This window comes from Bubalus kerabau, chromosome 12 (assembly GCF_029407905.1).
Source record: "Bubalus kerabau isolate K-KA32 ecotype Philippines breed swamp buffalo chromosome 12, PCC_UOA_SB_1v2, whole genome shotgun sequence".
In the NCBI taxonomy this organism is placed as follows: Eukaryota; Metazoa; Chordata; class Mammalia; order Artiodactyla; family Bovidae; genus Bubalus; species Bubalus kerabau.
In genome coordinates, this window is record NC_073635.1 from 84,976,920 (window position 1) to 84,989,406 (window position 12,487).

The window sequence follows — 12,487 nt, forward strand, 5'->3', positions numbered from 1 at the left end:
TAGAATTTGTAACATCAAAGTTAGTTGCAAAACTCTGTTTATTTGCACATAGCTAGATTGTATCTTAACAATATATATTTAAAGTTGGCTTCTCTCATACTGGGTAGCTTATAGTTAGGAAAATGCAGTCCTATAGAATCTCTGAGAATAAATATAAAAAGAGGAAAGACACAGCTATGGGTTTGAGTCCTTCAAAAAGGGAGATGCCGTCATGGAATTAATTAGTTAAGCCATATATTTTGAGATGAGGGAAACCCTGTGAAAGATAAACAGAGAGGAGAAGGCATAGGTGGGGAAAGCAGGCAGACCATAGCACAGGTCTGAATAGGAGGAATCACCCCACAGAGCATCTTGAGAAGTGCATGGCCAACGTGACGGGGACCAGGAACGGCCTGAGTGTAGTGGTGCTTCCGTGTCCATCATTGGTTGGGAGAAGCCAGGCCACAATCTGGCTTCATCATAAAAGCTGCAGTAGTTCCCTAGGGCTGAGTGGCTGCAGGCTGTGGGCAAAACTCACACGTTTCTCTTTGAAGGGAGTAGGGATCATCTCAACCTGTGTCTGCCGCCCGTGTAAGTTCAGAGCATCGCTCATTCACCTTGCTGGCTTCCCAGGTGGCACAGTGCTAAAGAATCCACCTGCCAGTGCAAGAGGCTCAGGAGACCATGGGTTCGATCACTGGGTCAGGAAGATCCCCAGGAGGAGGAAAGTCAACCCACTCCAGTATTTTAACCTGGAAAATTTCATGGACAGAGGAGCCTGACATGCTACAGTCCGTGGGGTCACAAAGAGTCACACATGACTCAGCACACTCACACACACACACACACACACACACACAACACTGACCTTAAGGCTCTTTGTCAAATACCAAGCTCTGCAATGCCCAACAAGCTGAACAAGTCATCAATACTGTGGATAAAGGAGAGGAATTTGCACTTATCTGTAAATTGAAAACATCATACTTAGTGGAACTGAATTCCACAGACAAGTTATTCCCCCATAGATATTTATCTTCCGAGCTTATTTTTCAAATTATCTTTTCTGTGGCATTTTTAGCAACTGCTCCGCTGACCTGATTTGAAATCCCATGAGGACTTTAGTCCTATGTGATATAAACACTTCACTCTGGAAAAGAGAAGGAAGGACTACAGTGGGAAAGCTTTAAAGATATTTAAAATCAGGTTGCAGATTTAAGTACAAAAAATAAACAGAAAGAATAAGGAAATGCTGAGTTCAGTTTTTCGAAAAAAATACTTGTGAATATGATACTGTTTTACAAAGTGGGATCACACTCTACACATTACTGTGAAATGTGCTTTACAAAAAAGAAAAAAACACAGATACCCATCTAAGTCAATCAATAATGATATCTCAATTATTTTAATAACTACATTTCAAAAAGTACCTGTGAAATGATATTGGTCTATATTTACGCACCTCTTCCATCTAATTATTATGTCACTTGGGTAGAAAAGGATACACATTTCGAATTACAAGTCCTAATTTTGGCCCCATATCTTGCACAGTATAAAAATTAAAAAAAAAAAAAAAAACACCTTATTTTCTCATGTTTTCTATCCAAAGCTAGTGTCTTCCATTCAAATGTCAAGCAGAATTTTTTTTTTTCCCACGAAAAAAGCAATCACTGGAGGGCATCTGAGAGCAGTGACAGCCCCCAGGTGCTATTGTACAAACGCCTGCGAGAAGCAGGTTTTGGTTAGCACCCGATTGTCCTGGCGGATAATTGGCCCCCTTGCTCAGCTCTCCCCTCCGCTCCCCAATCCTGCTCGCCACCACTGTGTCCCTGCCCAGTTTTGGATTGCTCTGACCCCGATGAAAGGAAAAGTTGCGAACAGATATGAGCGGACAGGTTTGTATAAAGGCGAGGCTGTGTAGCAGCTGGGTCTATGTTTGTTCATGGCAACAGGGTCAGAGACCTTGTATGGTCTTAATAAATAGAATCAACTGGCTTCATATGTATTTTGGCACTAATCTGTGGCCTATGGCATCATTTCCTGGGGTTTAGTACAATATTAATAAAAAAGGGCTATTTTAGATTAGGCACAAGGCAATGCTGTACCGTAAAACAGTGGAATTTTTGCTAAGAAAAGAAAATGAAATGGGCTTACTACTGTTTATGGCATCGCCTCAAATGCCTGTGCCACTAGCTCGAGATTTGCTTGATTTTTCGATTCCCTTTTTGTTTATATTTACGATTTAAAAAACATTTCGGTTTTGAGAAGTCCAAAGTTGAATATAGTGCATGCCCGCAGTAAATCCAAGTTTAAGTCCTTGGCTCTGAGACGCACTGAATTCATTACATTTGGTCACGAAGCCTCTTAATCTGTTGTAACAACAAATTAGACTCTGATTTAAATAAAAGCAAATTGCAAAATAATTAGAAGTGTTTTTCTTTCTCCCCCCTCCTTCCTTCTCCAACCTAACTTCCATCAGATAATTGGGAAATAATAAGACACTTTGAAGAACTTACTCTACTTTCCATTTGGACTTATCTTGTTGGTAAATGTAGTAAAATAACGTTTCATTACATTTTTTTTCAGAGTAAAATGAAACATTTATTAACAGATAATAATATTTCTTATCAGATTTCTTTTTTTTTACTTGTATCCCCAACTGTGATCTTTACACTTGTCTGCCCGTAGTGTAGTTGGAGTAAAATGCATCATATGAAATAGAAAACACCCTGATGCTGGGAAAGACAGAAGGCAGGAGGAGTCGGGGGTGACAGAAGATGAGATGGTTGGATGGCATCACTGACTCAATGGACATGAGTTTGTGCAAACTCCGGGAGATAGTGAAGGACAGCGAAGCCTGGCGTGCTGTGTTCCATGAGGTCACAAAGAGTCAGACACAGCTGAGCTACTGAACAACAACAAATAGAGTATCAGGGAAAAAAAAAATAAAAAAAATATATATATATATCAGGGAGGTAATGTGTTCCTCCTTATTCAAAGTGTCAATTTCTCTTGAGTTTTTATAACTTCAGAATTCAGACTATCAATTTATTTAAGCTACTTAAGATTTGTTCTTACATGTTCTATACAACTTGGGCTTAAAAATGAAACCAGTACCAGAGACCCTGCTGGAGCAGCAAAACATAGAGAACTGCCACCCAAATGCCTCACACACACACACACACACACACACACACACCCAAGTCTCCTACCTTTTCTTTCACCTTCACCCACCAGCTCTGCCCACCAGAGCCTGAGCAGAGGAGCAACCTTTGAAGACTCCTTGGGAGAATGCAGACTCAATGGGAGTGAGATTCTGTGGAAAAATCTTTATCCCTCTTGTTTGCTTGCTTCCTTCCCTCCTTGCTTTCTCTTTCTTTAGTCTTGCCTGCACCTCAAAGTGTTCGGGATCTTAGTTCCCTGACCAGAGAGGGAACGTGTACCCCCTGCAGTGGGAGTGCAGAGTCTTAACCATTGGACTGCCAGGGAAGCTCCTCCATCACTTTCCTTAAGACCCTCACTTCAGGGAAGCCCAGTCTGAATACACAGGGGCTTCTAGAGAAGTGGGGATGGTTTTCCAACCCTTGCGTTGTCCTGGGGACACACACACACACACACACACACACACACACACAGATGAACAATTCAGTCCCAGCAGCCAGTGTTCAACACCCCAAGGGGATGCCCAGCCTATGCCTTACTACGGAGGTGAGAAAGGGGACCTTGGAGATTTCAGCTGAGACCCTGAGAAAATCAGAGCTGAAATAAATGTCAACCATGGGGGAGAAGCTCTCAGCGTTCCTTCACATATACACAAGAACCCTGGAATTGGTGCTAAAAGAATGGAATCAAATGTCAAGCCCCTAACCCCCTTTTACTTTGCTCTGGAGATTAAGTGACATAATACCCCTTTGCCCAGGGCTGGGGCAATAAACATTTATAATTATTATTTCAACTTGCCTGAGGCTTTGGAAAACAGTGCAGACACAAGCACATGTGCACTCACATAAAATCTCCAAACACGAGAATGAATAAAACACAGTTTTTATTGGGATAATATTTTTCACAATAAAATGTTAAAATCTATTTATTGAACTTTCACATTCAACACAATTATTCCTTTAGAGTGAAACTCAATAGTGCTCAGGCTCATAAATGATAATGTGTAATGGCTAAGGGTAATAAGTGGTACAAAAAATAAGTCTATCTGCCCTCAGTACTAGAGAGATTATGTCATAGCTGGGGGAGGGAAGGAGACCAGGAACAATGATATTCTACACTAGCCGCATCTTATCATATCCATCTGGTTCAAAACCATCATGTAACAGAGAGAAACCTATGACAGCTGCATGTATGCATGCTCCTTCACAAAAGTGTGTCCAGCTCTTTGCATTCCTTGGATGGTAGCCAGCTGGATTCTTCTGATCGCCACTGTCTCCAGGAGTTTGCTCAGATTCAAGTCCATTAAGTTGGTGATGCTATGCTATCTGACCATCTCACCCTCTGCCAGTCCCTTCTCTTGGCTTCAGTCTTTCCCAAAATCAGGGTCCTTTCCAATGTGTAGGTTCTTTGCATCAGGTGGCCAAAGTATTGGAATTTTAGCTTTAGCATCAGTCTTCCAATGAATATTCAGGGTTGGTTTCCTTTAGGATGGACTGGTTTGGTCTCCTTGAGGTCCAAGGGACTCTCAATAGTTTTCTCTAGCACCACAATTCAAAAGATGTTCAAATAAACCACCAATTTCATTGCATGCTGCTACTGCTAAGTCGCTTCAATCATGTCCAACTCTGTGCGACCCCATAGATGGCAGCCCACCAGGCTCCCCCGTCCCTGGGATTCTCCAGGCAAGAACACTGGAGTGGGTTGCCATTTCCTTCTCCAATGCATGAAAGTGAAAAGTGAAAGTGAAGTCGCTCAGTGGTGTCCGACTCTTAGCAACCCCATGGACTGCAGCCTACCAGGCTCCTCCGTCCATGGGATTTTCCAGGCAAGAGTACTGGAGTGGGGTGCCACAGCATAGATGGATCTAAAGCCACAAAATGTATACTTTCCTCATAAAGAACATAGTATTCATGAGGACATGGATCCAAGAAAAAAAATCTAAAATAAATAAGCATTTGTCCCCCAAATTAAGACGGTTCAGAGTGTGCCAGAGTAAAGTCCAGACCTACACAGTGAAATACAATTTTGAAACTCCTTAAAAGCAAATTAGTGATGATAATAGCAGAGCACTGAATTTCTGAAGTTTGTCTGTTTAATTAACTTGCTTAATTAATTTAGAATGTATATGCACACCGCAAGGTGAAATGCATTCCTGAAATATAAACACACTAAGAGTTCATTGAATTTTATTACTGGCTTCCTGAGTGAAAAAAATAAATGTAATTTTACCTGTGATAAAAGGCTTAGTGAAAAAAAAGTTGTATCTTCATTGAAAAGCTGTCCCTTCTTCCTCTCTCTTTACAGACTAACATATATAAGTAATAAGGGGTATACAAACATTTACAAAATAATGAAGTGATTTTGAAAAGAAGTGGAAAAATACATTTCTACTTTAATTTACCCTCTTCTTGTTTTTATTTGAACTCTTATAAGAAGTTTTGTTTCTCTTTAAAAGTAATTTATTTCAGTAATTTTGTCATTCTATTTTTGACTATTGGGTAATACATTATCACTATTTTTTTCTGTGAGAGTCATTGTGACAAAAGTATTTTTTACAGAAAAGAGTCAACATGTTATTATTAACAATGACACATGGGAAATTATTTTTATGGGGAAATTTACATGGCCAAGGAAGCCTAGGATAAAAAGTAATCTTTTCATCCTACTAACATAAATTGAAATATGATAGAAAATGATGCTATGAAATTATTTTCCCCCATTTCCTCTTTCCTCTTCATAGCTAGAAATTGAGAAGGGGAATAGCTTTAAGTCAATACTTCTGTATTTGGGAAGTATTACTATATGGCATTGTTGTCTGAGTTTATGCCATTTTTATGCATGATTGGAACTGCTATTCAGTGATATCTTGATTTAAAGCTTTTCCGGAAAAAACAACAACAACAACAACAAAAAAACTCATAAAAGTAATAAACTCCTGATGATTTGAAATGTAAGGGCTTCACCTCTGGAGTAGAGGTCAAGCTCAGGGCTGTGGATTAGCACATCTGTTGCTCACTGTCTTTTACAGGATGGCCTTGATTAAGAAGAGAAAGAGCCTCTCCACATCAGTGGGGAAGGCCCACAAGTGGCCTTCACAGAAGCACGTCTACTGTATCTCCAGTTCCTTGAAGGTAATTCCATACTTAGTTTTCTTGCGACAGAACGCAGGCACTAATGTTCCAGTGGACTCCATCATCTTTGAGTTCAGATTCCTTCAATAACAGGATGCCTCAAAGAGGAAGATTGGGGGAAGAAGAAGAAGAGGGTGTCAGAGAATGAGATGGTTGATGGCATCACCAATGCAATGGACATGAACTTGGGCAAACTCTGGGAGATGGTAAGGGACAGGGAGTCCTGGTGTGCTGCAGTCCATGGGGTTTCAAAGGGTCAGACATGACTGGCTGACTGAACAACAGCAACAGAGAGAGGAAACTCTCTCTTAGCCCCATACACTCCATTATTCTCAAAGTTGTTCTAGTTCAGATGTTCTCTTGGTCGGTCTAGACTTTACCTGTCTGAATCCCACATCTCTCTTCATGAGGATCCATAATTGCCAATGATATTTTCTTCCAGAAGCTCAGAAATGTGTAGGGAACAAAGTCACATGTTTGTCTGGTACTTGACACTACTCTCCTTTCTCAGTCTCCACTGAAGCTTTCTCCAGTGGGTCTACAAACTCAGATGTTGCAAGTAAGGGAGTGTTCACCAGTCTTGTTCACACATGTTCCCAGGATTTAAAAGAAGGGTGTCAAGCTTTCTTAACAATATTTCTCTTCTATGGATGCATCAGCTGGACATGCAGGTCTCAACATTCTGTCTCATCATTTGCCTAGGACATCTATGCCATGGGAGCATACTCACCGCTGGGTAGCTTGAGCAATGATCACTGTGGCTTGATCAGACTGGAAACCTGCTGGATATCTGAACACAAGCAAACATATTTCCCCAAAGTCATGAAAGTGGTTCCAGTATCTGCCTGGCTCACTGGAACGCTAGTCCCATATCTGCCGTGTGCCCTCACAGTGGTGAAGCACCACACGCATCTATGACTGGGCACTAGTTGACCAATGTGTCAATTTGACACACTTACACAGGACTTATGCTCCTGCTGTTGTGGCCCAGTTCATCATGCTGCTTGGCCCAGGCCCCTGGAAGGTGACCCATGACTGAGTCACATATTTGGCTTCTTTCTTCCAGGGTGAGTCCTCATGACGTGGACCATTCTTGCATCTGGGTTGGACTTCCGTGTTCTATCAGCAGTGTATCCAATGGGCAATCATGGAAATTCATTGAGCATATGCTTGATCAGCTCCTGAGTTACATTTATGTTGCCTTTCAAATGGTGTTTTTCCAGTCTGTTTACTTCTAGGGATCTCATTGTTCTAGCTCTTATATTTAGATCTTTGATTCATTTTGTGTAAGTTTTCGTGTATGCTGTGAAAAAGGGCTCTGAATTCATTCTTTCACACTTGGATAAACAGTTTTACAAGCACTATATAGTGAAATAACTATTCTTATCCTATGGGATAATCTTGGAAACATTGTAGAAAATCTATTGACCATAAATATGAGTAATTTATGTAGTGTGAATCTTAATCCACTAATCTATATGTCTAATCAATGCCAATACTGCACCATTTGATTATAACAGCCATGTAGGAAGTTTTGAAATCAGGAAGTGTGTGCCGTTCAGTTCATTCATTTTTTCAATGTTTCTTTATAAATATTTATTGTGCATTTCCATATAGGTTTTTAAAATGAGTTCATTAATTTTGGGAGAAAAAAGGCAGTTGAAATTTTTATAGCGATTGCAATGAATTTATAGAACAATTTGAGGATTATCTTGTCATTATTAAAATATCATCTTCCAATCTATGAGTGCAGGATGGCTTTTCATCTATTTCTCTCTTTAATTTCTTTCAACAAAATCTTGCAATTTTTAGTGTGTATACAAATCTTGCAATTATATTGATTGTGTGAATGTTAATGCTAGACTTTTTGGAGTATTCTTTTTTTCAGATCATGTCATTGACAAATAGAGATATTTTTAATCCTTTTTTTATTTGAATGTTTTTTGTTTTTTATTTGCTTCATTGCCCTGGCTAAATTTTCTGTAAAATATTTAACAGAGGTAGTCAGAAAATGCATTATTTTCTTGTTCCTAGTTTAAGGGGGAAGTTTCATTCTTACAGCATTAAGCATCGTGTTAAGAAAGTTCCTTTCTATTCCAAGTTCTATTCCTAGTTTATATTCTTGGGTTTGTTTGTTGTTTTTATTTATTTATTTATTTATTTATTTTTTGCTTTTTCATGAAATGGTGCTGGATTTTGTAAAATAAATTTTCTATATCACTTGAGATGATCATGTGGTTTTGTTTTCTTCATTCTATTGATAGGGCATATTACATTAATTGATTTTGGGATGTCAAACAAATCTGGCATTCCTGAGACAAATTCCACTTGATCGTGGTGTGCAATCTTTTTTAATACAGCTGGATCGTATGTTGAAGATTTCTGTGTGCATATTATTGAGGGATATTGATCTACATTTCCTTTTATTGCAATATCTTTATCTGTCTTTGATATCATGGTAATATTGAATTCATGAAATGACTTAGAAAATGCCAACAAAAATCTCCCAGACTTTGCAGAGGGCTTATGTGTGTTCATTAAAACACATCTCTGGCACCCAGCCTGGCAGCTAACAACTCTGTTTTAGCCTTCACTACTTCCCTGTACAGAGCTTCAAAGTCAACCAGAAGAGCTCAGGGTCTTCACAGGTCTTCACTGAGCCCAGGTATAAGTAGCATGGGAAAATATACATGTCCTTGTTGATCCTGAAGAATGTGTTGGAGCTTTTCAAAGACATTATTCTCCAAAGTATCTCATTCACCAACCTTTCCTCACAGTCTTCTTGTTTAGTCTTCCCCACCGCCCCCCTCAACTGTTATTCATTGCCTCAGGCAGCAGTGACTTAAACATGTTTCTGTTTATGTTCTGGACAAAGTTAGCAGCTTTAGCACGGGGTAAATTCTGAATTAGGTGAGACAAAGATGAACTTTTTGAGCTTATTTTCTAGAGGTGGCCACCAACAAGCAATAAACAGACAAAGCAAATAAACATAACAAATGAACAAACATGCCAATCAACATAAATGCATAGGATTCTTCGCAAAGGAGATCAGTTATGCTTCCTCCTGTATCTGTAATGGAATCCAGCCTGTCATTTTTAAGGCCGCCACTAAGCAGGGAATTGGGACATGGGACTAGGCTAAGTTAAAATGATGCATAGCTCTCTGTTCTTGCCAAGATCCAGACACTTTTCTTGAATGAATTCTCCCTGGTTGCTGCAAGCTTCTGGATAGTTTCCAGAATTCTGAAAAAGTCAATTCTCACAGTTCGCTTTTGTTTCTGCTCTTGTTTTCCCCTAGTTAATCCATTGCCTTTTAAGAGAAGCAGGCATTCGGTGTTCTTTAATTTATTATTTTTGCTACCTCACAGGAATTTAACCCTTCACTTGTCTAGTATTAACATTAGTGCCTTTTGCGAATGGAAACAGATAAGCCAAGCAGCATAATTTGTGTAAACTTGAATAGATGCAATCCATGTGTGTATATACATTAAGATTTATGAACACTCTGCTCATCAATTTCATTAAGTCGTTTTACTCATTATGGGTGGAGACCATCTGTGCTACTTAGTCTTTTTATTTTCTTAAATCAGAATCTATGGAGTAGACTTCTAATCATCACACAACAAAATTAATTTAATATTAAAGATACAGAATTGGAAAAAATCCCGTTTCTTCCACAATAACTCAGAGAAAATCAAGGCATGTCTTTATGAGATTTTAGGATTTATGCATCAAAGTGACAGAGTGGAAAGTTGGGAAATGATGCTCTCTGCTCCCCAGAGCCTGCCTCCAGGTCGGCAGCAGATGGCCTTGGTTCTCTCTTCCACCAATTGTCAGCAATTGGAGTGTTTCTGACCGCAGCTGTGCAATGGAGGGGACAGTTCTGGGAGAGGATGTGCGAAGTGAAAATCTAAGGAAAGCTTTCCTAAGCAAGTTTAGACAGGTCTCGTCTCTGACCTATGAGAAAAACAAAAGCAAAACACATGTAAAAAACAAAACAAAACAAAACAAAAAAACACGGTCTCTGAATCCTCTAGCAACGGCTTGTCTGCAAGTATATTTTCCATTGTTAATATCACAACCAAGCCACATAGACAATCAATTCCATAATATTAGCTGTCTTAAAATAGCTCTACTGTCCAATAAAGCACAGAATACTCATTGCTAACACCCCCAAATGAATAAATTTATTATGACATTTTTGAAGAAATAGAGTAAAATCTTACAATAATTCTGCTGCTACGTAGTATTATTAAATATTTATTGAACAACTAGTATGTAATGAGCTTGTTCTTCATTTTTTAAATTTAAGATCTGGAACTAAAGCAGTCGAATAAATACAGGATGCTAGGTTAAATTTAAATTTCAGGTTACACGCAAATTTCTAGTATATCTTTTAAGTACTGGGACATAAAGACAATTGTAGTTTATCTGAACTTCAGCTTTAAAGAGACTTCCTATATATTTATTCGCAAAATTTGGCAAATTTACTGGATATACAGTTGTGGACAAGATATAAATACTATTTGCTGTTACAGACATTAGCATGCAATGAGATGTGTAATTAACTAGACGGGTATACTAACAATAAATTAGTGCAGTGTGGATGCTGAGAAGTGAATTCAACCTCTCTTTAGGGTGGTCCAATATTTCTTTCTGGAAATATTGATGTGGTGTCTAAGCTAAAAATTGAAATATAAATCACAGGAGGGAGGTGAGAGGAAGAACTATTCAGTTAGAAGGAAGAGCTTAAAAAAGCTCTTAAAAGCATAAAGGAACCTCATTGAGGAATTATAATTAGTTTATATTCCCAGAGCATTGAGCAGCAGGTGGAAATTTGATGAGTTTGATGAACTGATGAATCTTAAAATCCCATATAAACAAGATAAGTAGGGACCACATTGGCCAAGAGAAAATTGTCAGAGAGGGTTTGAAGGGTCACATGTGGAGAAAGTCCATTCTGGTTGCACCCAGATGGATGATTGGGGGTCAAGAGGGCAGTCAGGCCAGAGACAGACAGTCCAGGTACCAGTCCATTCCTATGTTTGCTGGTAATTACACCAGAGAAAATGGAGCGTAGATGGAGAAAACAATACTTTTTTTGGGAAACATCAATGCAAGTTACTGATGGATAAAACATGAAGGAGAAATGAAAGAAAGTGGTTAAGAGTGACATCCAGGTTTCTGCATTAATATTGAGGACATCAGAAAAAATGAAGTTCTGCTACTGCTGCTGCTAAGTCGCTTCAGTCGTGTCCGACTCTGTGCAACCCCATAGATGGCAGCCCACCAGGCTCCCCCGTCCCTGGGATTCTCCAGGCAAGAACACTGGAGTGGGTTGCCATTTCCTTCTCCAATGCATGAAAGTGAAAAGTGAAAGTGAAGTTGCTCAGTCGTGTCCGACTCTTAGCAACCCCATTGACTGCAGGCTACCAGGCTCCTCGGTCCATGGGATTTTCCAGGCAAGAGTACTGGAGTGGGGTGCCATTGCCTTCTCCAATGAAGGTCTGGGAGAGGTTAAATTAAGCAAGTTATAACAGACGTCCATATTGTATATATAGTAATTTTTTGTAATAACCTGTAAAGGAAGAGAATCTGAAGAATTACTGTGGCATATACCTGAAACTAACATAATATTGTAAATCAACAATACTTAAAAATAATAATAAAAGAAGCATCCAAAGACAGGAAGAAATAATGTTGCTGTAAATTATATATATATATATATATGGAGAGAGATACATATACATATAGTCACACATATACAATTATAATATTGTGTCTGTGTGTATATAAAATGTATACTATGTACAGTAAGTCCCCTACACATGAAAGAGTTCTGTTCTGAGAGCTTGTTCATAATTCCAATTCTTGTAAGTCCAATAAAGCTAACCTAGATACCAAACTTTTACAGAGAATGCTAGACACATGAACTATGTGAATGCACGCTCTCATCCTTGGAAGTTTGCAACGTGAACGTTCATATGTGGGGACTTTATATATTGGTGTGCAAGAACATACTGTGAGTCATCAAGCGTGCAAGATAATTGAAGTGTCAGAAGTGGACCTGCTCATCCAGGGAAAAAGAACAGAGAGTGAAGATGAACGGGCTTAAGCAGTGGAATCCTTGGAAATAACCTGGAAAATATGAAAAGTTGACAAAGGAAGAGGGGCTGGCATGTAAGATGTTATAAAAAGTTAGAGGATTCCATTTTGAT

The 12,487-nt window shown here is 39.1% G+C and overlaps 1 long non-coding RNA gene across 1 annotated transcript in view; it reads right to left on the reverse strand.

Annotated features, from left to right (window-relative positions):
• Positions 1 to 9,836: 9,836 nt before the first annotated feature.
• Positions 9,837 to 12,487, reverse strand: part of LOC129624747 (uncharacterized) — a 38,392-nt gene continuing 35,741 nt past the window's right edge. The window contains exon 4 of the long non-coding RNA XR_008701135.1: positions 9,837 to 10,226. This is a non-coding gene — a long non-coding RNA (uncharacterized LOC129624747). The remainder of the gene's footprint in view (positions 10,227 to 12,487) is intronic.